The sequence below is a fragment of the Palaemon carinicauda genome, chromosome 1 (genome assembly GCF_036898095.1).
Source record: "Palaemon carinicauda isolate YSFRI2023 chromosome 1, ASM3689809v2, whole genome shotgun sequence".
Lineage (NCBI taxonomy): Eukaryota > Metazoa > Arthropoda > Malacostraca > Decapoda > Palaemonidae > Palaemon > Palaemon carinicauda.
This window is the reverse complement of record NC_090725.1, coordinates 276587381-276613917: the sequence shown is the minus strand read 5'-3', so window position 1 is coordinate 276613917 and position 26537 is coordinate 276587381. Positions and strand designations below refer to the sequence as shown.

General features: G+C 42.7%; 2 protein-coding genes across 9 annotated transcripts in view; one reads left to right on the top strand and one right to left on the bottom strand.

The window, feature by feature from the left end:
* LOC137656782 (zinc finger protein 345-like) overlaps positions 1-5471 on the bottom strand; it is a 29878-nt gene extending 24407 nt beyond the window's left edge. For 2 of the 6 annotated variants that reach the window (XM_068391088.1, XM_068391095.1), the window contains exon 1: positions 5201-5432. The gene's annotated coding sequence lies outside the window, so the exon portion shown is untranslated. Of the gene's footprint in view, positions 1-5200 lie in introns of all 6 variants that reach the window. The other 4 variants (XM_068391079.1, XM_068391069.1, XM_068391113.1 and 1 more) reach the window with 4 other exon arrangements.
* The window catches only part of LOC137656811 (gastrula zinc finger protein XlCGF57.1-like), a 150374-nt gene that overhangs the window by 86308 nt on the left and 37529 nt on the right, over positions 1-26537 (top strand). Inside the window, exon 1 of one of the 3 annotated variants that reach the window (XM_068391125.1) lies at positions 15078-15221. The exons of the other annotated variants lie outside the window; for them this stretch is intronic. The gene's annotated coding sequence lies outside the window, so the exon portion shown is untranslated. Of the gene's footprint in view, positions 1-15077; positions 15222-26537 lie in introns of those variants that run through there. 3 annotated transcript variants of the gene reach the window in all.

Sequence of the window (26537 nt, the reverse complement as noted above, 5' to 3'; positions counted from 1 at the left end):
GAACTTAGCTTTTCTAGGATAAGGTCCCTGTAGATGAGAAAGTTCTTTTCTCCCTCCTTCTGATATTCCCTTGAGGACTCTGTCATTTGGAGGGAGCCTTTAGCTGCATAACCTCTTATGGACTTTTATTTAAGCATAACATGCTTACAGGGAAGGTAATGGTTCCACTTCAGCCGCTAATCCCGTCTGTTACCACACCTGCTCCCATAGACCTTGAGCTGTGTTGCATGACATGCAGTCCAAGCTTAGTCCTTGTTAGAGGATTTTTTGTTTACGGAGTCAATGTGTCACGGGGAAGACGTTCAACAACCAACAGAAGTGACTTGTTGTGACGCAGTGCGGCAACCTCAGCAACCCGTTAAGGAGTTGTCTGTACGACCCAGACAGTCTAGACAGATTCGGGTTGTCACTGTACTTCCTCGCTTGCCCATGATTGACAGTTTACAGACTGTGCAGCAGTATCATGATCTTGTGTCCGGCTCCGTCAGACGACTGGCTTTTAAGAGCTCCCACAAGTCGTCGCTGTCTGGAGATTTTCAAATGGACTATGGATCTGACCAAGGAACTGGGCCTCCTGGTCAATTTTGAGGAGTCTCAGCTCGTTCCATCCCAGACCATTGTCTCCTTGGGTATGGATCTTCAGAGTCGAGCTTTTCGGACTTGTCCGTCGGCCCCAAGGATCTTCCAAGCCCTAGAATGCATCCAGAGCATGCTGAGAAGGAACCGATGCTTAGTCAGGCAGTGGATGAGTCTAACAGGGACACTTTCATCGCTGGCCCTGTTCATCGAGTTAGGGAGACTCCACCTCCGCCCCCTTCAGTATCATCTAGCTGCTCACTGGATAAAGGACATGACGCTAGAGACGGGCTCAGTTCCTGTTTCCGAAGAGATGAGGTCTACTCTAACGTGGTGGAAGAACAGCATTCTTCTCAAGGAAGGTCTACCATTGGCTGTTCAGACCCCCGACCACCGTCTCTTCTCGGACGCATCGGACACGGGCTGGGGTGCGACACTGGACGGACAGGAATGCTCGGGAACATGGAATCAGGAGCAAAGGACACTTCACATCTATTGCAAGGAGTTGTTGGCAGTTCATCTGGCCTTGATAAACTTAAAGTCCCTCCAGCTTAACAAGGTGGTGGAGGTGAACTCCGACTACACCACAGCCTTGGCTTACATCTCCAAGCAGGGAGGGACTCATTCGAGGAAGTTGTTCGAGATCGCAAGGGACCTCCTCATTTGGTCAAAAGATCGAAAGCTCACGCTGGTAACGAGGCTCATTCAGGGCGATATGAATGTCATGGCAGATCGCCTCAGCCGGAAGGGTCAGGTCTTCCCCACAGAGTGGACCCTTCACAAGAATGTTTGCAGCAGACTTTGGGCCCTGTGGGGTCAGCCAACCATAGATCTATTCGCTACCTCGATGACCAAGAGGCTCCTCTTGTATTGTTCTCCGATTCCAGACCCAGCAGCAGTTCGCGTGGATGCCTTTCTGCTGGATTGGTCCCATCTCGACCTGTATGCATTCCCGCCGTTCAAGATTGTCAACAGGGTACTTCAGAAGTTCGCCTCTCACAAAGGGACACGGCTGACGTTGGTTGCTCCCCTCTGGCCCGCGAGAGAATGGTTCACCGAGGTACTGCAATGGCTGGTCGACGTTCCCAGAACTCTTCCTCTAAGAGTGGACCTTCTGCGTCAACCTCACGTAAAGAAGGTACACCCAAACCTCCACGCTCTTCGTCTGACTGCCTTCAGACTATCGAAAGACTCTCAAGAGCTAGAGGCTTTTCGAAGGAGGCAGCCAGAGCGATTGCCAGAGCAAGGACGACATCCACTCTCAGAGTCTATCAGTCTTAATGGGAAGTCTTCCGAAGCTGGTGCAAGGCCAATGCAGTTTCCTCAACCAGTACCACTGTAACCCAGATTGCTGACTTCCTGTTACATCTAAGGAACGTAAGATCCCTATCAGCTCCTACGATCAAGGGTTACAGAAGTATGTTGGCAGCGGTTTTCCGCCACAGAGGCTTGGATCTTTCCTCCAACAAAGATCTACAGGACCTCCTTAGGTCTTTTGAGACCTCTAAGGAACGTCGGTTGTCCACTCCAGGCTGGAATCTAGACGTGGTCCTAAGGTTCCTAATGTCATCAGGATTTGAACCGCTCCAATCAGCCTCTTTTAAGGACCTCACATTAAAAACTCTTTTCCTCGTGTGCTTAGCAACAGGTAAAAGAGTAAGTGAGATCCACGCCTTCAGCAGGAACATAGGTTTCACATCTGAAACGGCTACATGTTCCTTGCAGCTCGGTTTTTTGGCTAAAAACGAGCTTCCTTCCCGTCCTTGGCCTAAGTCGTTCGAGATCCCAAGCCTGTCCAACATGGTGGGGAACGAACTGGAGAGAGTACTTTGCCCAGTTAGAGCTCTTAAGTACTATCTAAGAAGGTCAAAACCATTACGAGGACAATCAGAAGCCTTATGGTGTGCTATCAAGAAGCCTTCTCTACCAATGTCTAAGAACGCAGTTTCTTACTACATCAGGCTTCTGATTAGAGAAGCAAATTCTCATCTGAAGGAAGAAGACCTTGCTTTGCTGAAGGTAAGGACACATGAAGTGAGAGCTGTGGCTACTTCAGTGGCCTTCAAACAGAACCGTTCTCTGCAGAGTGTTATGGATGCAACCTATTGGAGAAGCAAGTCAGTGTTCGCATCATTCTATCTCAAAGATGTCCAGTCTCTTTACGAGTACTGCTACACCCTGGGTCCATTCGTAGCAACGAATGCAGTAGTAGGCAAGGGCTCAGCCACTACATTCCCATAATCCCATAACTTTTTAACCTTTCTCTTGAATACTTTTTATGGGTTGTACGGTCGGCTAAGAAGCCTTCCACATCCTTGTTGATTTGGCGGGTGGTCAATTCTTTCTTGAGAAGCGCCAAGGTTAAAGGTTGTGATGAGGTCCTTTAGTATGGGTTGCAGCCCTGTATACTTTAGCACCTTTGAGTTGATTCAGCCTCCCAAGAGGAACGCTGCGCTCAGTAAGGAAGACGATCTTATTAAAGGCAGAGTAACGGTTCAAGTCGACTTCCTTACCAGGTACTTATTATTTCATTGTTATTGTGGATAACTGATTATATGAAATACGGGATACTTAGCTATCCTTTAGTCTTGTACACTGGTTTTTCACCCACCCCCCTGGGTGTGAATCAGCTACATGATTATCGGGTAAGTTTAATATTGAAAAATGTTATTTTTATTAATAAAATAAATTTTTGAATATACTTACCCGATAATCATGATTTAATCGACCCTCCCTTCCTCCCCATAGAGAACCAGTGGACCGAGGAATAATTGAGGAGGTGTCAACAAGAAGTACTTGAGTACCTGGCCACAGGTGGCGCTGGTAAATACACCCCCTTCTAGTATTGTGATAGCTGGCGTATCCCTCCATAGAATTCTGTCGGGCAACGGAGTTGACAGCTACATGATTATCGGGTAAGTATATTCAAAAATTTATTTTATTAATAAAAATAACATTTTTCACATAAATACTTGCTCTGAACAAGTTTCCCATGCAAGTTCATTCAGGTTAACTTTATAGACTCCGTGCTGTTTCCGTTAACCAATAGCGTACCCATACGTATGGAAAGTTTCCATGAGGGGTAATATTTCCCCACCCCCTTTTCTTATTGCTTCAAGTGCTCAAATCAATCCTTTCCCAAACCTATGTCTGTGTTCAACATTTTACGTGTACTATTATGGAACTTCCTATAGAAACATGTAATGGTTGTAGTTCAACTGTACCTAGAAACCGCAGGGAAGTTTCATGGAAATTACCCAGATTATCCTCATCCTTCGATGTCCCAATCATAAAGTATGTCATTATTTTTACTTCGTTTAATATCTGGATAGTGAATGCAGTTCATTATTAAAGTTATATTGATGTTAACATGCGCAGCTCAACAATACCGCTTGCCAATACATCAGGAGCTTGATGTTTTTATTTTTCGGCAAGCAAAGCAATCCCAAGGTTGAACAAAAACCATTAGATTTAGGATAAAACATTGCTGTTAGCTTGCGCAGCTCAACATTACCGCTTAAGTACATAAGGATATTGATGTTTCTATTTTTTTGCGAGCGAAGAGAGCGCACAGTGAAGCAAGAACCATTAGATTTAGGGTAAATCATTTTGAAACAGAAATATGTTTTCCTGTAAAAAATAATGTGATTTCAATGCATTTGACTTACCAGTTCTAGTGAGTGTGTAGTGGGGAATGAAGTAGTGGAACTGGTCATTCTGTTGGTTTGCGGTCGAAATGAAGGTCATATTCGATTAAATCACATTATTTACTACAGGAAAAATATATTTTCTGTTCGAAATAATACCCTGTCTGTAAGTATAATTTTACCGGAAAGTTTCTTATTCTTGATATTTTTTTTCCTAAATATTAAATTGAGGTAACATATTTTAATACCTTCAGTTTCCTGTGGTGGGAATTGTTATATGCGAGTTTGTTGCTTTTTGCTTTATTTCGAGACCATGTTCACTGGATATGTAAGTTAGTGCCTTTATTGCTATTATGCCAGAGAACTTCAAATCATTGATTCATTATTGCTATTACTGCACTTTCTATGATGTGTGCAATTTGAAGTCCATAATTTGCAAAGAATATTCCAATGATCCTGCATATCAAATTTCTAAAACCTCTTCTGTTCAGTTCAAAATATGTGATAATGCTTGGATCTTGGAGCCTTTGTATATCAGCGGCCAGTTCCTCCCGCGTGCAAAGAAAATGGACACCAACTTCCCCACCTAACCTAATCTACAAGCCGTGTCCTTACCAACTAACCTGGGGGGGGAGGGACTAACGCCCACCCTGTGACGTTGTTATACTCCCGTATACTTAGTCGCCCATCATTATACATAGAGGTGGCACCTATCATATGTACCCCATGATCTTGATGGTTTTAGTTTCATTATTTACATATACTGTAGATCTGTTTCGTCATTTGTAAAGATGTTTGTTCTAAAATTTATAATTTCTGGATGTACTTTGAACGATTTCATGGCTTCTATCAGTCTCTTTTTATACTGTCGATAGCTTTGCTAAACTCCACAGAGATGACGTGTAAATGTTAACTATGTTAGTAGGATTCTTCAATAATGTATTGCTACATGAAAATATTATCGGCCATTCGTATACCTTTAGTGAATCCTGTTTGGGTATCCTGAAGTTGTCCTTCCTTTTGATAGGTGCATTTCATTTTATCTTTTAGTAATCCCATCATGATTTTGTAAGATATATTGAGGAGGGCTCATTGGTATGAATTCACTAACCTTTGGTCTTGGCACCTTTGGGAACTGATTAGTGTTTCATTTTATCCCGTTGCACTGGTCTTCTTGTCCTATAGTTTTTTACTTTTTATTCTCGTCCTAGCTTTTTATAGTAGTATTAGTTACGTGTTATGTCCTTTGTAATTGCTCCCTTTCACTCTAGGTGCTTAAGTTTGTAATAATATTTTATTAAGTTTGTTTTATCTGCAATTTTGCTTGTATGAATAAAATTTTATCAAGAGGATAAATGCGGCGCCAGTTTAAATTTATAGTGTTATAAGTCTGAATGATAGAGATAAAAGTGATCATCATCATCAGTCGTTGCTAGTCTACTGCAGTAAGAATACATCAGATATGTCCTTCCACCCGTGTCTGTTGAACTGTTAATGGTCTTTCTGTGCCAGTCTATACTCGCAAATTTTCTTATTTCGTCAGTCATCGTCTTCTCTTCCTTTCCCTGCTTCTTTTACAATTTCTAGGGGACCCATTATGTTATTCATATTATCCCCCCATTGGATGTTATTCTAATCATATGACCTGCCCATGTCCATTTTTTTCCTTACACGTTGTTAGAAATTCTCTTATTAATGGTAAAAAAAAAAAACTTTTATTTCATATGCACACATTTCATATTGGCGTTGTCCATTGTTTTTGCAATTAGAAGTTAGCCTAACATAATTTAATGTATAGACGTTTTATTATTATTATTATTATTATTATTATTATTATTGTTGTTGTTGTTGTTGTTAGCTAAGCTACAACCATAGTTGTAAAAAGCTCCAACAGGGATAAATAGCTCAACGAGGAAAAGGAAATGAGGAAATAAACGACAAGAGAAGTAATAACAATGAAGATATATTTTAAGATCATTAACAACATTGAAATAGATTTATCACATCTAAACTATAAAAAAAAATCGTAAAAACAAGAGGAAGAGAAACAAGATTGAAATAGCTTGCCCCATTGTACCCTCAAGCAAGAGAACCCTAACCCAAGACAGTGGAAGACCATGGTACAGAGGTTGTGGCACTACCCAAGACTAGAGAACAATGACTTGATTTTGGAGTGTCCTCCTTGAAGAGCTGCTTACCATAGCTAAAGATTCTCTTCTACAGTCACGCGAGGAAAGTAGCCACTGAACAAATACAGTGCAGTAGTTGACCCCCTGAGTGAAGATTTTTTTTGGTAATCTCGGTGTTGCCAGGTGTTCGAAGACAGAGGAGAATGTGAAAAAGAATAGGCAAGACTATTCAGTGTATTTGTAGGCAAAGGAAAATGAGAGAGAAGGGGGGGGGGGTGTACAATGTACTACTGCCTGGCCAGTCAAAGGACCCAATAACTCTATTATTATTATTTATTATTATTACCAGCTAAGCCTCAACCCCAGTTGGAAAGCAAGATTCTAAAAGCCCAAGGGCTCCAACAGGGAAAAATAGCCCAGCGAGGAAAGGAAATGAATTATATAAGAAGTAATGAGCAATTAGAATAAAATATTTTGAAAACAACATTAAAACATTTTATATATAAACTATAAAAACTTATGTCAGTCTGTTCAACTTAAAAACATTTGCTGCAAGTTTGAACTTTTGAAGTTCCACTGATTCAACTACCCGATTAGGAAGATCATTCCACAAGTTGGTCACAGCTGGAAAAAAAAAAACTTCTAGATTGTTGTGCAGTATTGAACCTCATGATGGAGAAGGCATGACTATTAGAATTAATTGCATGCCTAGTATTACTGTCCAGGAAGATCTGAATGTAAAGGATGGTCAGAATTATTTCTGCAACATGCATAATGAACTTCTTGAACGCCAGTGCCAGAGATTAATGTCTAGATAAGGAATAAGAAATTTAATAGACCGTAAGTTCCTGTCTAACAAATTAAGATGAGACCAGACAGCAGAAAATTACCCAAAAACAAGGTAGAATTAAAGAATTAAAATACTTCAGAATAGATTGATCACCGAAAATCTTAAATTAAGAGACTCTTAACAAGCCATTTTTTTGGGGGGGGGGAGGGGGTGGGGGCTAATTGAAGAAGACAGACTTAATGTGTTTCTCAAAAGTAGATTTGTTGTCGAGAATCACACCTAAATTTTTAAGAGAGTCTTACAAAGTTACATAAACTATCAATGCTGAGATCCGGATGTCGAGGAGCCACTGTCCTTAACCTACTTACAATCATACTTTGAGTTTTGTTAGGATTCAACTTTATGTCCCATGATTTGCGCCATATAATAATTTTAGCTAGATCTCTATTAAGGGAACCAGCAACCCCCAGATCTACATTCAGCGGATGGAATTGATGCAGAGAGAGTAGCATCATCTGCATATGCAACAAGCTTGTTTTCTAGGCCAAACCACATGTGTGTATATAGTATGAAAAGTAATGGGGCAAGAACACTACCCCGAGGAACACCAGATATCACATTTCTATACTCGCTATGGTGCCCATCAACAACAACTCTGCAATCTATTACTTAAAATTCAATAATGATGCTAAGAAACAACCCATCCACTCCCAACTGTTTGAGTTTAGAAAAAAAAGGGCCTCATGATTAGCACAGTTAAAGGCAGCAATAAAATCAAGGCCAATCATACAAACTTCCTGACCACAACCAATAGATTTCTGTACAGCATTGGAAATTGTAAGAAAGGCATCACATGCTCCAAGGCCTTTACGAAAACCAAATTGTAAGCTAGGGAACAGATGATTACCTTCAGCAAACTTAAGATATTTTGCCAAAAGATGTTCAAAAACTTTAGATAATATGTGAGCTATAGAAATTGGGCAGTAATCAGTTGGTCTTGAACTACCACAAACACATTTACATAGTGGAGTAACATTACCAATTCCCCCCAAAAAAGTGCAAAAAGCTCCTCTTGCTAATTTGCACAAAATAACAGATAACTTTGGAGCTAAGAAATCTGCAGTCTTCCTAAAAAACAAAGGAAAAGTATCATTCCATTTGGGTCTACAGCTCTATAAGCATCAAGCTCCATCAAGAGAGCTCTTATTTCTTGAGATCGGAAAGCTAAACTAGTTAGTTAAGCCTCAGGAAAACAAGAATGAGGAAGTTCGAGTTTCTCATTACTCTTCTTACTGTCAAACACATCAGCCAAAAGGGTTGCCTTTTCCTTTGGGCAGTGAATGACCAAGTCATCTGGTTTAAGTAAAGGAGGAACTGTTGCATCTACACCCAAGAGTGCAGATTTAAGGGTAGTCCACCACTTGTGCTCCTGGGTTGTACCAGAAAGGGTTTCTTTTATGGTTAAATTGTATTGCTTTTCAGTTGAAGCATAAACTTTCTGAATAAAAGCTTTAAGCTGAGTATAGTTATTCCAGGTCAAATTTTATCTGTTACCCTTCCAAAGATGATAGGCCTACTTCTCCAATCATCATTGAACCATGGTTTGTCCTTCTCTCGGTACCTTAGCACACGAGAAGGAATACGGCTATCAATTATGTTGACTAGATTCTTATTCAAAAGAACAACAGGATCAACACTACCATACAATTGTGACAAATTCAAGCCCAAAAGATCATACAGAATCCCATTCCAGTCTGCTTGAGATTTCATATAAATCTTATACGCGTATGAAACATCAGGGACAGGCTGCTCAGTTTTCACTAATGAAATCAAGGCATTATCGGACATCCTAACTGGAGAACCAACCAGCCAGTGTATACGAGGTTCAATCAGTTACCAGACCTGTGAGTAGCTTCACTTATGATTTCCTCGCAGTCTGATTCAGAGGCAAAGTCTAAAGCTCTTCAGCCATGGCGATCGGTAGGAGAAACAGAATTTAACCACTCCCTATATTGAGCATTGAAATTACCAACAAAGACAAAAGAGGCCTTTCCATCATCTTATATCTTAGCCATAATGGTAAGAAGACAATCAAAGATAGAATCATCTAGGCTATGTCTGGATTCCGGTAGATTGGACACAAATAGAAGTTGCTATGCCTGCCACAAACTTTTATTACCTGAATCTCATGACATCCACATTCATAGCAAAACTTATAAAGTGATTGATCAAATCCATCGACTATAGAAAAAAAAAAGTTGGAAAAACTGGTCAACATGGAGGAGCCGATACACCATGTAAGGCTAAATACCCTCCAGGATAGCCACTTCAACTGAAGGGAGGACAGTAAGGATGGTTTTGAGAAGAAAAAGAATCATTTAAGGAAAAGACAACCTCTTAATAAACCACCAGGAATCCATGGCTCTTCTATTAAGCCTGCCCAACACACCATATTAATAAGGAGGAAAAAAAAATAGACTAGTGTCCCCAAAAGTGCCCTCAAGCAAGAGAACTCTAACCCAAGACAGTGGAAGACCATAATACAGAGGCTATGGCACTACCCAAGGCTAAAGAATAATGGTTTGATTTTGGAGTCCTCCTAAAAGAGGTGATTACCATAGCTGAAGTCTCTTCTGCCCTTACCAAGAGAAAGTAGCCACTGAACAATTACATTACAGTAATTGGCCCTTTGAGCGAAGAAGTTTGGTAAATTCAGTGTTGTCAGGTGTATGAGGAAAGACGAGAATGTGTAAAGATTGGGCTAGACTATTCGGTGTTTGTGTAGGCAAAGAAAAAATGAGACGTAACAAGAGAGAGGGATCCAATGTAAAACGTAAAGGATCCAATAGCTCTCTAGCGGTAGTATCTCAACAAGTGGCTGGTACCCTGGCCAACCTACTGCATACCTACGTACTTAGCATTTGACACTTATTTTAGCAGGAATCACACGTTTTTTTTTCCGCCAGCAGTGAGGCGTTGCAGCTGAAAATGGGAAACCGGGAGCTTGCTGCTTGAGATATTGGCTTCCCGACTGGACGGGAAGCAGAGATCACAAACCTCGAGCATAACTTCGGATGTGAACAAAGAAGGTGACTGCAGTAAATAGGACGTGCTCTTGCTTGGCAATCTTGGGTCCAAGAAGCTTCAAGCGATAATAAAAATCTGCTTTGTTCATGCTGTGGTAGTTGTAGAATTCTTCAGTTCACGTAATATTCTGTAATATTACTGCAACAGTCATAAAATTTCTGTCCACATGATGACGGCAGCTGATCGGTTTTGTTTAAACTTTTTCCTATTTGCTCCTTGAACTGAGAGATCGTTGTGTGACGCTATAACACTTTCTCTCGCAAGGATCAGCTGGAGGTTGGCGAAAACCTCGAGCAAGAAATGGCTAGTGTGCTTCCAGCAAGAGTGAACTGCTTCTTATTTCCAAGCCCCTGAAATACCAGAAATCGTAATTATCAAGTCTATATTGTCACTCACACGTTAGGTGGGGGGAACAGAAGAAAGAACAAACGTATTTGTATAATGAACTAAATTTATATTACCTCTCTCTCTCTCTCCTCTCTCTCTCTCTCTCTCTCTCTCTCTCTCTCTCTCTCTCTCTCTCTCTCTCTCTCTCTCTCTCTCTCTCTTCTCTCTCTCTCTCTCTCTCTCTCTCTCTCTCTCTCTCTCTCTCTCTCTCTCTCTCTCTCTCTCTCTCTCTCTCTCTCTCTCCTGTAAAAATGTCTTTTGTCATCAAAGAAAAGATTTTGTGGTTATCGTATGCCTTATAATTATACATTATAGTAGAATGCTTGTGTCAAAGGATTTAAACCGATATTTTCTTTAAATTTCTGTACAACGTAGGTAGTTTTAAATCTTTTGACGGCTATCTATCGCGGAGTTTTTACATAATTCCTTCACAGTGGATATAAATCCGTCTTATAAATAAATTGGCAGTGCTTTAATATTATTTATTGTAAAATAATATAACAAGGCAGATTTTAGAAATATACATTAATCACTTTGAAATGAATAGAACCTTTTTTCCGTTGTATAAAGAATAATGAAGCTAAACTTTTGATAACTTTGTGTAATCAGCAGTAAAACAAATGACATGTTAATTTATGTTATTATAGATAAGTTTGCATGCATATCTATCACCGGAGAGAGTACGAAAGTTGTGGATATAGAGCACAGATAGTGGCGGATGCTGTTCGGAGGGAGTAAATGTACAGCACGAAATATCATTCACATGAATTTTTCATTACGCTGGTGCAGCAATCACAAAAGATTTGGCGACGTATACTGACGTATGTTGCGGTCAAACACTTCTCTATTCAGGTCTTCTATCATCTTATGCAATTCCTCCCATTCACTTAAACAGAACTGTGCTGTATGCAAATCTTAAATTGTTGTTATTCCCCATTAGTATTAATACCTACATTTTCCTAATCTAAATTTTATAAAAACTTAGACATGCCGTGAATATTTAGAAGAGGGGTTTCACTGTCTAACTGCTTCCACAATGGTAATTTTCTTAGTGTGTGTAGTTTTAGGATTGTATTACTTTCTGTATAGATATCTTGAAGTGTTTTAACATATCTTCGAAGGGCTTTCATTACTGCTGAGGTGTGAAGCTCCTTGGGGCAGAATGATTATTTCAAGCTTCTTTACTTTAATATTCTTTCATAGATTGATTATTCTCTTGTTTAAATATAGTGATGTGAATAATTCTAAGACCCACTATTTCATTTCCTAACTGGGTGAACTTTAGCGTGAACAATTATCATTTACATTTACAGAGTTACATAAACACACAAAACTGAAAACGGATGATTTCTCTTGAAGAATAGATGGCTGGATACGTAGACTGGTTGCGAAATCCAGGAGTCTCCTGATTAGGCAGAAGGGAGCTCGGTCTTGAACAGGTGTCCTCCCATAGACACTTCGTCTGGATAAATTCTTCCTGCATTTCGGGCAGGAGTTAAAGGTGTTTATTCCACCTCTCGGGTTGGAGGCAGAAATGGACATCTACTTTCCTTCTGCTACTGGCGGCCAACTGTACCGCATTTCTTGAAGTTAATAAGTGCCTGTCATATCGGCACTTTGATGTGGGGCCTTGACCCAATATGGGTGAGATCTGGGGGACTCGTTGAGGTCCCTTTGGTCCTTTACACTGAGCGTGTTGGTAAGGAAGAGTTGGTCCTGATTCCTCGCAGGATCTTTAGTTGCCAGTCTAAGGTGTGGCAAATTACGTCACATCAAGTAACTATTCTTTTGTTTTATTGGTCCCCATGCATCGCGTCTTGGTGGCGTCATGTTACCTGCTGCTTGCCGCATGATTAATCGGAAGCAGCACTTCCTGATTATTCATACACGTGAGTTACTTCTCTTGATGCTTGCTTTAGCCTATATTATGACTACGATTTATGCAATATCAGCATTTTAACGCAACACTACCACTTCACTCCTCTCTTTTCTCGTCTCGCTACACTAAGTCATTTAATGTGAAATTCTCTCCTGACCCCGCAGAAGTTTTGATGGATTCAAACGCTTTCTCATAGTCATACTCTGGTTTTTCATTTAGCTGCATGTGGTCAGTTGTTGAATACCTTCATCTAAAGCCTGCCTGCTCTCTTTGTTGACTAAGGTCTATAGCTGTCTTTCTATGAAGCATAACACGATCTTTGTAAATATTTTATATATTACTAAGAGTAAACTTATTGGGCAATAATTACCTCCACCAACGAAATTGGAGGGAGGTTATATTTTCGCCCCTGTTTGTGTGTTTGTAAGTTGTGTGTGTGTTTGTTTGTGAACAGCTTCCTGGCCACAATTTTAATTGTTGGGTAATGGAATTTGTAGGAATTAACTTATGTAAAAAGCTGGAAATGATTAAATTTTGAAAGATCAAGGTGACGGGCAAGCAAAATTTCCAATTCACTTATTCAGCCATAAGTTTGGACATCCTTGTCACAGAGACTTCAAACTTGTTCATATTTGAGTGTATAGAAATCCACGCCAATTGATACATGCTAAGGTCAAAGGTCAAGATCGAGAAATAAGCTACCGCAGCGGAGGTCTGCTCTCTACTGAGTTCCCGTTTAGATTTTTTTCTCCTTTTTCGTGAATTAGTATAATGATAAAGTTTCTCCAAGCTGTATGTATAGAGCAATCTTTCAGAGATTTTGTGTAAAGTTCAGCCAGTTCTAATGTTAATGGAGTCTTGTCAAATGAATTTCCATTGAACAGTGGAGTACTTCAAGGGAATGTGTTGTCACATACGTTGTTTATCCTCCTCATGGGTTTTGTAATTCATAGAACAGTTGAGGATGACAGAGAAGGATTGGATTGGATTGGGAACAGGAAATTAGCTGATCTAGAGTATGTTGATGATGCAAAGCTTGCTTAACAGAATGCATGAAATGTCACATGAGGTAGGGGCCAAGATAAATAGAAGACAAACAGATGATGAGAACGGAATATCCAGTGGTAGATGAAATATCATTGAAAGGAGAATGGATTAATAAGGTAGACGCATTTGAATATTTAGGAACTATGATCACTAATACAGGGTCTTTAAAATTGGAATTTAATGAAAGCTTGTAAAAAAAAGCTAATCGGATAATGGCTAGGTTAAGTAAAATCGGGAAATCAGATCTGAAATTACATATAAAAATCAGGTTATATATCAGTTTAGCGAGATCGGTATTTCTGTATGGACATGGTTCGTGATATGACAATGAAACAATATCCAACAGATTTTGTAGATATGGGATCAAAACCCTCATTGGAATATTGAGAGTTGCAAGATTAGAAATGAAACTATAAGAGATTACTCAAGTGCCATTTGTGGATGAGATCTTGGTGAGGCTTAGATAGATTTTTTCCCCACTCCCCAAGAGAGATTAGTTTACCAAACTTTCAACTGGGTACCACATGGCACTAGAACAGTTGGAAGACCCAGGTCAACATGGCTGAGGACTATGAAGCGTGAAGTAGGAGATGATGAATGGAGAAGTATTGACTTGAAATGTTCAAAATAGAGACGACTTGTGAAATCTAACGTCAATAGGCGTAGGAGGTGAATTTATGTAATTAAAGCAATTGTTAGGCCATCTTCTCCCTGTTGCCCTGTCTGAAATCTTTTCATGCCTTTAATACTGTCTTTGCTTCCACAACTGTTACTTTTGGTTCCAGCTTACGTGTTTCATTATTTATATTAGCGAAGTTAGTTATATCAACATTGTATATAAATTCTTTGTATTTTTATCACTCAATTTCTTTTGTTGATAACAATTCAATTTTTAACCTTTAAAGCAAATATTTGTTGTCGCTCTGTTCCCTGTTTTTTCACGAATTTGATGTTTAATTTCTTTAGTGTTTCCTCAATTTTGGTCTGATTGTATTTACGAATGTCTTGCAGTTTTAGTTTATTTGTCGCTTTGGATCGTTCTGCTAATTCTTTTTGATATCTTGGATTTTCCCTCATTTCCAATATTTTCCTTACTAGGATTTTGGTGTTTTCTGATAGTTGTCCTTGATCTTGTTTAGAAACTTTTCCTCCTATTTCTTGTGCTGATTGCAATAGATCTTGTTTAGAAACTTTTCCTCCTATTTCTTGTGGTGATTCCAATACACATTTTGTTAGATTACTGTTAATTTCTTCTTTATTTGCTTCCATTTCATCATGTAATCTGAGAGTACACATTTTGTATTGCTAAATTAAACTCATAAGTTTTATTTCCATTACATGAGTGTTTGTTTCCTTTACAATTTTACTTCTCAAAATTTCAAGTAAAGTAGTCTTAACACCACTCTTCCCACTCATGGAGAGGAGAAACTGTATAACTAATGGATAATAAATGCTGCAGCAGACAATAAGCGCTAACTAAATTTGTGTATGCTGGCAAAACGTCTGTAGCCATAACTTGTAAATGACAGGATACGTTCGTTCGTTCAGCATCTGTTGTCACTAAAGAAATTTGTTGTTTGCTGGCTCTGAGCGTGGTGGGTGTTTGTTTATGAGAATTTGACGTAAGACTTGAGACTTGAGTTCGTTTTCACAACACCGCCATCGAAATTACTTTAAAGGTACAAGTATATATATTTTTTTTCTCTGAAGTATTCATTACCATAAAGGAATCATATGTAGGCCTGTCTAATTTCTTCTCAGGTTATAGTTGTATTACTAAAGAGGAAATTTTTAATGATAAAAAGTTTTGTGGACAGTATTTGTCTAGAGGCACACCTATTAGAAAAAAATTTGATTTTTCGTAAATTGAGGCAGGTTTAACGTATATTTTCTAGTATTTTATAATTCTCTGCAAAGATATAATGTTATTATCAATATGTTGTACTCTTTTTCGTGTCTACAGACAAAAGCACATAATTCGCTCTTAAGGGAAACCTAAACATAACTCCCACTTAACCTGGCTATGAGTTAAGTCACACATGACTTAAGAAGCTATGAGGTACAGAAACGGCATGGGAGGGAGAGCAGAGGGTAAAGTTTTACAAGTCTATAGGGTATCATTTCGAACAGAAAATATGTTTTCCTGTAAAAAACGGATTTTGAGCGAAGCGAAAAATCTATTTTTGGGTGAGATAGCCATGGCGTCCTGATGGAAGGTTCCTGTTTGGTAGCTTCCTTGGGTATAAGACTACTAAGATATTCCCAGAGAATTTAACCACAGGTTATCACAGAATTCTAACTTCTGGAGCGAGTATCTCAAAGGTTTCCCTTTAAGACATCGTAATACAACAGGGGACACGCATGTCTGGTCGTGCCACATAGCTATCTCCACCCCGAACAGAGTTAACGCTTCGGTGTGTAAGGGCTGAGAATAGCTGGGAGCCGTTCCACAGCTAATCTCACTCGTGGCTACTACTGATACTCGAGACGTAAACAAACGGACGCCATTGCTCTAATGACGTCACGAGCGTCTTTATCCTGGCGCCAGTTGCTGCCCATCACCATGATACAATTGTGTAGGGTGGGAACAAACTGACGAAGTAGTAGGGAGGGTCCATCAGGACGCCATGGCTATCTCACCCAAAAATAGATTTTTCGCTTCGCTCAAAATCCGTTTTTTGGGCTCAAGCCATGGCGTCCTGATGGAAGAGTACCAGAGAATCAATGTATCGTGGTAGATTTTCCCCCAGAGTTAAGTGCCTAGGCATTGACAAAAATAGCAAAGTAATCTTAGGTAAGAACCATAGGAACGAAGTATCCTGCCCCCCATTGGTAGGAAGTTCCCATGGGCTATGCCGACGTCAAAGTGGTATTGAAGGGCTATTCATCTTGACAGAAGAGCTTTTAAGAGCTTAGAGATGAAGCAGAATGTTTGATATTTGTATAGGAACATTCTGAAGTAGGCCAGTGGTGGTTGGGCACTGTGTGTAGGGTTCATCTCCTGATTATCAGAAGTAAGTATTCGTGTAGGAACCTTACTGAGACAAGGTGAATATAATTTAAGAATAGACATCTTAAATTCTTCATGACCATAAGAAAGGAGGAATAAATAAAACTATGACAGTATGTATTTCATAGTAAGTAGGAGCTGAAAGAGACGCACAAGTAATAAAATAGAAATTTTATTTCACAATGCAGAAATTAAATAATTTACAGCAAAAAGTAAAGTTCATTTACAGTAATAATAATGTACATAGAAATAAAGGCTTGCTCTTGAATCTGAAAGGGAATTTCAGGATTAGTAGGTACTCGTTCTCGAGGAACGCAAGTCTTTAAATAACACATCATGCTCAAGGCATGCGGCACTTGTGTGACACTATGACATTTCACCTGGGATAAGAACAGTTATAAAAGCACTAAGTGTTTTTAGACATCACTATGAATCACTCGAGGGTCAACATAGGCACCCGAAGAGTTAGAGTCCCAAGTAACTCACTGTTCTACGCAGAGTTAGGTGCAGGTTTCATAACACTACCTGCGGCTACCACAAAATGTTTGATTTCGTGCACTTGTTTCGCATAATGTTTAAAGAAAACTCGCGAGGACTTCCAGCCCGTAAAGTTCTTAAGGCTCTCGAAGTCCATGCTCTGAAAGAAGTTCAGAGAAGATGCCACTTTTCTAGGATCATGACCAGCGGGTGTACTGTTCGGATCCGCTCTGCGAATGAAGTAGGTGATTTTCGCTCTTAATTGTTTCAGTGACAGGTCGCTGCCCGATGTTTCTCCTTTGAAGAGTTGGCCTCCACCAAAGTTTGAAGTTCTGCGAAGATAGACCTTGAGACTCTCTACTGGACATAGAGAGACATCCTCCTTCAGGGGGCATATTCTCCAAGGGCCCCATCTTTTGGTGGGTAATTCATTTTTGGCGAGAAACGTCGGATCGGGGGAGAGGGTCACTTCTCCTGAATCAGCAAACAGGATGTGTCCCTCTTCTCTTGATAATGCCACTATTTCGCTGACTCGAGCTCCCGAGGCGAGAGCAAATAAAAATATAACTTTCTGAGTCAGATCCTTGAGGGGGCATGAATCATTGTCCAAGTTGGAGGCGAAATGGAGCACCTTGTCTAGTGACCAGGAGATCGGTTTCGGAGGGGGTGCTGGGCGTAGGCGAGCACATGCTTTCGGCAGTTTGTTAAAGATGTCGTTGGACAGATCAATTTGGAAAGCATATAGAATTGGTCTAGTCAAAGCCGATTTGCAAGTTGAAATCGTATTGGCTGCTAATCCTTGTCCATGAAGGTGAATGAAGAAGGACATACAGAAATCAATGGTGATTTCTTTAGGATTTTTTGCTTTAACAAAGGAGACCCATTTCCTCCAGGATGATTCGTATTGCCGTCTCGTGGATTCGGTCTTGTATTCCTCTAGGAAGTCTAGACTTTTCTTCGAGATCCCAAACCTCTTCTTTGCGGCAAGGGAGAGAAAATCATGAGATGAAGGTCCTTGATTTTCGATGATGAAGCGAAGACAGTCGACTTCTGTACTTGTTGAGAGAGAACTGGGCCCGGGAGAGGGATCAGCTTGGGCTGCAGCTCCAGGACCAGGGGGTACCAGTTGCTCCGGGGCCACTTGGGAGCCACTAGGGCCGCTGTCCCTTTGAAGGTTCTCAGTTTGGAGAGGACTTTCAACAGAAGGTTGGTGGGAGGGAACAGGTATATCTTCGACCATCTGTTCCAGTCCAGTGACATGGCGTCCACCGCTTCTGCTTTGGGGTCCTCGTACGGGGCTACGTACAGAGGAAGTTGATTGTTGTCGCTCGTTGCAAAGAGATCTATCTGAAGTTCTGGGACTTGATGGGAGATGAAGGAGAATGATCTTGCGTCTAGAGACCATTCCGACTCTATCGGGTTTGTCCGAGATAGAGCATCCGCTGTCACGTTGCGGAATCCTTGTAGGTGAACTGCAGACAGGTGCCACTTCTTCTTCTCCGCCAGACGGAAGATTGGGAGAAGCACCTGATTTATCTGGGGCGATCTTGAGCCCTGGCGATTGAGACAACGAACTACCACCGAGTTGTCTAGGGTTAGACGGATGTGGATCGAGGGCGGCGGGGATAGCTTCTTCAGAGTAAGAAGGACCGCCATGGCCTCCAAGATGTTTATGTGGAACGTCTTGAATAGTGGAGACCAGGTCCCTTGAGCTTGTTTCAGGTGGGAGTGACCTCCCCAGCCCTCCAGTGAGGCATCCGTGTGGATGTTGAGTGATGGAGGAGGGTGTTGGAGAGGAATGGACCTTTTCAGGGCCATTGCTTCCGACCACGGCTTTAGGAGGCGTCGAAGTCTGTTTGGAAGCCGTCTCTTGAGGTCTCTTCGAGCGATGGATGCCGATCGTCTCCAGACTCCCGCGGCATCCTTTAGCTGTGCACGAAGCACTGGGTTTGTCACTGAGGCGAATTGTAGAGAGCCTAGAACTCGTTCCTGCTGTCGTCTTGAAATGCGTTTGGATTTCAGTAGTCGCTTGACAGACCCTGCTATTTCCTTCCTTTTCTTCTGGGGGATGGAAAGGCGGTGTGACTGAAGATTCCAGTGGATTCCCAACCACTGAAACTTCTGAGCCGGAGAGAGGCGAGATTTCTTCTCGTTGATCTTGAATCCCAGGTGTTCTAGGTACTGGGTAACTTCGTCGCAAGACTTTGTACACTCTTCGGGCGAGGGAGCCCAGACTAGCCAGTCGTCGAGGTAGGCCATCACCTGGACGTTTCTTAGGCGGAGCTGTTGTACTATGGCATCCGCCAGCTTTGTGAAGATCCGAGGGGCCACATTGAGGCCGAATGGCATGGCCCGGAAGGCGTAGCTTTTCCTTTGGAGTCGAAATCCTAGGTAGGAGGAAGCGTGATGGTTCATTGGAATGTGCCAATAGGCATCCGCCAGGTCTATAGAGACCGTGTAGGAACCTTGAGGCAGAAGGGTCCTTATTTGTTGAAGCGTCAGCATCTTGAATTTGTTGTTCTCTATGAACTTGTTGAGGGGGGATAAGTCCAGAATGACTCTGAGCTTGTCTGAGTCCTTCTTGGGAACGCAAAACAGTCTCCCTTGGAACCTGGTGGACTTTACCTTCCTTATCACCTTCTTGTTCAAGAGGTCTAGAACATATTCTTCCAGAATGGGGGTTGATGGTTGAAAGAACCGCTGGAAGATTGGGGGTGGTTGCACCCAACTCCAGCCTAGACCGTTCTTGATGATGCTGTGTGCCCAAGGATCGAAGGTCCAACGATCCTGGAATTGGCGGAGTCTTCCTCCCACCGGAAGCACTTCATTGCTTCTGGTGTCCCGAGGACTTGTTGCCTCGGCCGCTAGCTCCCTTTCCTCCTCTACCTCTGGAGGGACGACGAGAGGCGTCTCTGCTTGCACCCCTGGACGAGCCTCTACCTCTGGCATGAAAGGTAGTGGATGGCTGCTCAAAGGCAGGGGTGAAGACCGGTGACTGTGACAACACCGGTTGGGGGACCAATTGAAAGGTCTGTTGTGGTTGGGCAACCACTTGGGAGGTAGCGGGTCCCGGAAACTGACGTCGTTGTTGACGTTGCTGGGGTTTCGGCTTCTGAGGTTTCCTCTTAGGCTGAGGTCCATCGTCCTGAGAGGTTTTCCTTTTTCTGGACATGCCCCACTTGTGGAGAAGGTTCCTATTCTCCGTGGCGGCTCTGTCAGTTATTTCCTTGACAAGGTCAGAAGGAAACAGGTGCTTTCCCCAGATGTTGGAGGAAATCAGCCTCCGGGGTTCGTGTTTCACGGTGGCACCGACAAACACGAATTCACGACAGGCTCTACGAGCCTTTATGAAATGGTACAAGTCCTTCATTACCGTGAGTAAGTGGGATTTGGCCAGTACCATGTAGTGATCGGGTACTGCTGTGTCACAGGCCATTACTTCAAGTTGGACTTGATGAGAAAGCGAAGCTGCAAGCCTCTCCTTCGTGTCTTGTTCCCGGCGAAGGAGGTGGTCGTTGAGCTTAGGGAGGTCTTCATTAAACTGACGTCCGGCGACGTCAGGATCGAGCCTACCCACGACGAAAGTATGTTGGACATCTTTCCATTGCCTAGTGTCAGGGGGTGTCACGATGGAGAAGGGTCTGCACTCCTCCAGTGCAGGGCAGGGTTTCCCTTCTTCCGCCGCTTTAAGGCATGCAGCTAAGGCCTTTTCCAAAAATGGAAGAATCGCAGTGTCAGGTGCGACATAGGTAGGATGCTTCTTGCTCAAGGCAGGAAGCTTAGAGCAGGTAAAGCCCCTGCTCTTAAATGCGGAGGCTAGCATAGCCTGGGCCTTTGCGAGATCGAACACTATCTCTTCTTTAGGTTCGGTCTCCTCCTTCGAGGCAGGTTCGGAACGAAGTCGGACGTAACAGTCCGGGTAGGCCTCGAAGCTTGGGAAGAACTCCACATCTTCCAACGGGACCGTGCCGATCTTGTCACTAACAAAGATCCTGCCGGTCGCAATAACCATATGCTCTGCATACCTCCACGGGTTGGCATGAGAGCAAGCTGGGAGATCCTTGACCGAGATCTTCTTCGTGTCTCTGGATCCAATCATAGACCTGATGGACTCCTGGTTCTCCTTCAGTCTGTCGTCCATGACAGCTCTAATCAGTCGGATCAGTTCTTGGGTGGAAGAGGAAGGATCCGGGGTCGAGGAGGTAGACGGAAGGGACAATTCCGTCGGTGTAGGAGTAGGCGGAGGGATGGACGAGGGAGTAGCTCCAATCTCCGACTCGGTGTATTCCACCTTGTCTTCGTCCTCTTCGGCTCCTTGAGCCATAAGCGTCTTCTCCGTGTCTTCCGAGACGTCGGAGATCCGTTCATCATCCTCGGAATCCAAACGACACTCGTGCATGGACTGAGCCATGACCACATCAGGTTCCACTGAAATTTGGACAGTGGGGATTGCTTCCTTTGGAACCACTGAGTCAGGGGAGGCCTTAGGGAACAACAGGGACCTCAGTTCTTCGGTGGCCAGGTACGGTCCAGTAGCATTTCTCTGAAAACCACGCACCCACTTGCGCAGTTTCTCACGAGCAATGTCTCTAACCTCCGCTGAGGGAGGGTTATGGAAGGCCTCAACTAGGTAGGCCTGGCAGACCGTACATTCCAGTGGATTCCAGAACTTCCAATCCCCTTTCTTGTCTGAGCAAGGGGCGTGAGTCCTGCACGCCGTATGTCCGTAAAACTGGGAGCGTTTCACAGCACAGTAGGCGAAATCGCACTTCATCTGCTCCTCCTGTGGAAGAAAGAGAAAATGAGTATGGGGGAGCCATAGGAATGGCTCTTAAATTAAGTTAATATTAATCATTAATTTTAACTTAAGGAAGGTGTGATGCATAGAGAATGAAACAGTAAAGGAGACACGCTCCATGCATCTCGCCCGGCTGGTTACCATAGGCTTGGTCCTGGGATAATCCAAATGACCGAGATCATTGGATATAGTTTCCTAGGATTCCCATTATATTGGAACTCCATGGAAAGCCAAGGACAAGGTTGGGATCGAATTCATTCGGTTCCCAGATAAGAGCCAGAAGGCCTCATTAAGGGTAACTGCTTCTGGCAACCAGCCGCGCTAAGATGCACATAGCATGCTGGAAATAGAAGAATGCAAAGAGACAGCATGATCACTAATAGAGCAGTACTAGGTACTGATCTTAGAAGCAAAGCAGCTTATCTATTTGCAAGGCAGGGCTATCTAGTCTTATGATAGCTACAGAGAGGGGGTGCAAGTATTCTTGACGCCTCCGGGGCATCCGGCAGCCGCCGGCACGCCGGAGCTCGCTCCAGCATAGATTCTGGCATTAGAACAGACAATTTTCAAAGTCAGTTAGATACCAGGATGGCGGCCGCCGGCACAACGGCGGCACGCCGGCAGGGAGCGGCGGCTCCGGCAGCCGGAGGATGCCGGATTGGTGACTGGGGTAAGGATGGTACAGGTAGTATCGGGTTGCCGGCAGTATATGCCGGCACTCCGGAGATCGACCGGCAAGCGGACGAATAGATAGGAGTAGGAGAGCCGCCGGTAGTAGCCGGCGGCAGCCGGCAGTCCCTCGGTACACGGGGGGCTGGGGGCAAGGGTAGGGAAGTCACCAAGAGGGAGGCAGGTATTGCCGGCAGTAGAGGCGGCAAGAGACCGGCACCCGGATAGAAAGAGAGACAGGGGGAGGGAGGAAGGGATGTAGGAAGTACCGTCAGGGTTCCAGACATCCCTCCCCCTCCCTGAGGGGGTGTACCCATGATAGAGACAGGCTCTAGCATCCATAAGCAGGGGTCACTAGGGACCGGGAGCAGGTAGCCCAAGGGAGGACTAGGGAACACCCAAGAGGGGGGGGGGGAGACTCCCCTATGCAGAGATACACTAGTAACTAACCTTATAGGACACTATGAAGGTATATGTACCAGAGCGGACAGCACAGGGAAGCTCGGGTAGCCCTACTCTTCCACCCTAAGGAGGAATTGTAGGACAGGGGACAGATGAGTATAAACTAACCTAAGCATAGGCTAGGCTATACAAGAGATAGGTGGGGAGGGAGAAGAGAGGGGTCTTCCCAGGAAGGGTTTCTGTACCAGAGCGGCCACAAAGGGAAGGGAGGACACTCCCTAACCTAAGATTAGGCTGATCGGCTAAAAACGGTGCAAGAGTACAGTTTCAGCATGGAACAGAGAAACCTTCCTAACCCGGCCTAGATCAGGGCTAAAAGTCCTGAACTAGGCAAGGAAGAAGACGTATCGCTATCGCAGGAAAGTCGTAGACTATCCTAGCCATAGAGGTAGGCTAGCCTAACCTCACTCTCAGACGCAATCCTAAAGGGGGTTCATTCCTTTAGGGAGGACTGAGAGGCGATATAATACTCTATTAGACAATAAATCCCTTTACTCAGAAAAGGGATCAAGGCTAAATAGAGGGAGTGCCAAGGCAGGGGATGAAGGAAGCATATAGGGGTCCTAAGGTTAGGTTAGGCTAGAAAGAATCACTGACTAGCCTATCCCCTATATGGTCCCTGAAGGCGAAAACATTTGCATCACTAGTCAAAAGTATTGTAAAATAATAATGCCACTATCTTCATAACTTAGTCTAGGATCACTGATAAATCATGCATGAACACTTGTATATAGGCTCCTGGCCTGGGGGCTATAGTAGCCGACTGGTATGAGGTCAATCGATGACCGATAAAAAAGCGTCTAACACGATATAAAAGTTCCTAGCTATGAAGACTAAATAAACTAATGTATTCGATTAGTATATAAAGCCGGAAGCGTTGTTGTGGCTAACTAAATAAGACATGCAAAACAACAACGACGCCATAAAATGGCGGGTCCGGTAGAGGCACAGCTCTGCCACAAAACATCAATTATTTCGCGAAATAATATTTACTTTACGGCCAGAGCTTAATTAAACAATACTGGAACCTTGTACTCAACTTTCCAGAAGAAGGCGAGGCTGAAGGTAACGACATAGCGAAGATGCAAAACGATAAAGTTCACACAAGGGAAAATCCGTCTCAGTAGGGCAGCTACTAAACAAAGGATGGAGACGCTCGTGACGTCATTAGAGCAATGGCGTCCGTTTGTTTACGTCTCGAGTATCAGTAGTAGCCACGAGTGAGATTAGCTGTGGAACGGCTCCCAGCTATTCTCAGCCCTTACACACCGAAGCGTTAACTCTGTTCGGGGTGGAGATAGCTATGTGGCACGACCAGACATGCGTGTCCCCTGTTGTATTACGATGTCTTAAAGGGAAACCTTTGAGATACTCGCTCCAGAAGTTAGAATTCTGTGATAACCTGTGGTTAAATTCTCTGGGAATATCTTAGTAGTCTTATACCCAAGGAAGCTACCAAACAGGAACCTTCCATCAGGACGCCATGGCTTGAGCCCAAAAAGTAAAGTGATTTAACCGAATTTGACCTTCATTTCAACCGAGAACAAACAGAATAACCAGTTCGACTAACTTCAAGTAGCTGAACTGGTTGTTGTTGTGGTTGAAATTAAGGTGAAAACCCGTTAAATCACTTTATTTACTAGAGGAAAACGGTATTATTGTACTGTATTACATGGTTATGTAACTTAGGGAAAAAACTTCTTTTTTCCATAGAAAAAGCTCCGTTCTCTTCGAAAATGACACTTGTTCCTGTCGCAAATGAAGAGTTTCAGAAATATAACGGATTTTGAGCGAAGCGAAAAATCTATTTTTGGGTGAGATAGCCATGTCGTCCTGATTGAAGTTCCTTTAGGGTAGCTTCCTTGGGTATATTTGACTACGGTGATATTCCCAGAGAATTTTACCTTAAGGTATCCAGAATTCTAACTCCTGGAGCAAATATCCCTAAATAAATCTTAATGGGATATCGCGTAATATCAGAGGACGTATTCTTGACACGCCACATAGTTATCTTCACCCCGAACAGCATTAACGCTTCGAGGGGTCAAAGTGGCAAGAAAACGAAAAACGAGAATGAAAGGAGAGACGTTAATAAGGTACCTCTCCTCTCCCGCTTCGAGTGTGTACATGACGTCGCCGACGGCGCCAACTTTACTCTTTGTAGCAATACACGAGATGCTACAGATACTGTATTATAGGGAGGGGTCCTATAGCCCTTTTTATTAAAAGGAAGGGCGGGTCCATCAGGACGACATGGCTATCTCACCCAATAATAGATTTTTCGCTTCGCTCAAAATCCGTTTTTCGGGCTCAGGCCATGTCGTCCTGATGGAAGTTTACCAGAGCATTACTGTATCTGTGGATTCTCAAATCGTGCCATACCCTCAAGAAAGTATTTCCTGGTCAGCGTAGACCTAGAGACCTATGATGTTACCGTCATACACCATTCCATCTAAGCATAAACTATGTTAGTGCTTCCTGCCCCCTACAGGGAAGAGTCATACTAGACTCTTGAAAAAGTCTCTAGGAGTACATATTACCTATGGATGACTAACAGACAAGCCTGTATAGTGGTCTCGCCCTATACCTTATAAAGCAAAGTTTGTATCAGAACCACCAATGTCAGTATGAAATACCGACATCTCCCCCGGTATGCCTATTCTTATTTATCAATGGATTGGACAAAGGTTTGTATCCATTTAGGAACAATTTTGCATATTCACCACCATCCCTTTTAGGGTACAAAGTCTTTCCTTCCTGAGGAAAGGATAAACCAATGAATGTTTGCTTGTAGCAAGGAACAATCTTAAAAGACCATCCATGTTAAAATTATCCATAGTATAAGTGTAATGCTAAGTACATTTCTAGTTAAATGAACGTGGGCGAATAAGACGCAAGGTTCACTAAGAACTAGTTTATTAATAATCAATAAATATATAGGTCATTCAACATTTATAAGAATTATAAAATGTGGATGAAAAACATTTAAGCATAAAGATTACAGTAAAAACAGAAAATATTGTTTCATCTGAAAAGGAAACATATATGCGCCACTTTAAAATCAAATTATTAATAATGTTGTTACAGTCTGTATTACTGTTCAATCACACTAGCGTAACAAACGCTTGGCACATGTGTCCGCATTATGCTTGGTTCACCTTTATCTGTGGAACAGTTCATAAGGACACCTTAGTGGCCTATCACTTAGTCTGTAGAAACAGTCCGTGACTACACACCCACCCCTGAATTAATCGTCCCAATTAACTTCACTGTTCCCCGCAGATTTAAACAGCAGGTTTAAGGACACTACCTGCTACCACAGACCTCTTAAGTTCCTCCGCTTGCTTCGCATTGTGTCTAAAGAATACCCTGGATGATTTCCAGCCAGTGTATGAGCGAAGATGTTCAAATTCCATATTATTAAAGAAATTTATGGAAGAGGCAACTTTTCTCGGATCATGACCTGAGGGTGTACTGTCTGGATCCGCTCTGTGAATAAAATAGGTGATTTTTGCCCTTAGTTGCTTCAGGGATAAATTTGAACCTGAGGTTTCTCCCCTAAACAGCTGTCCTCCCCCA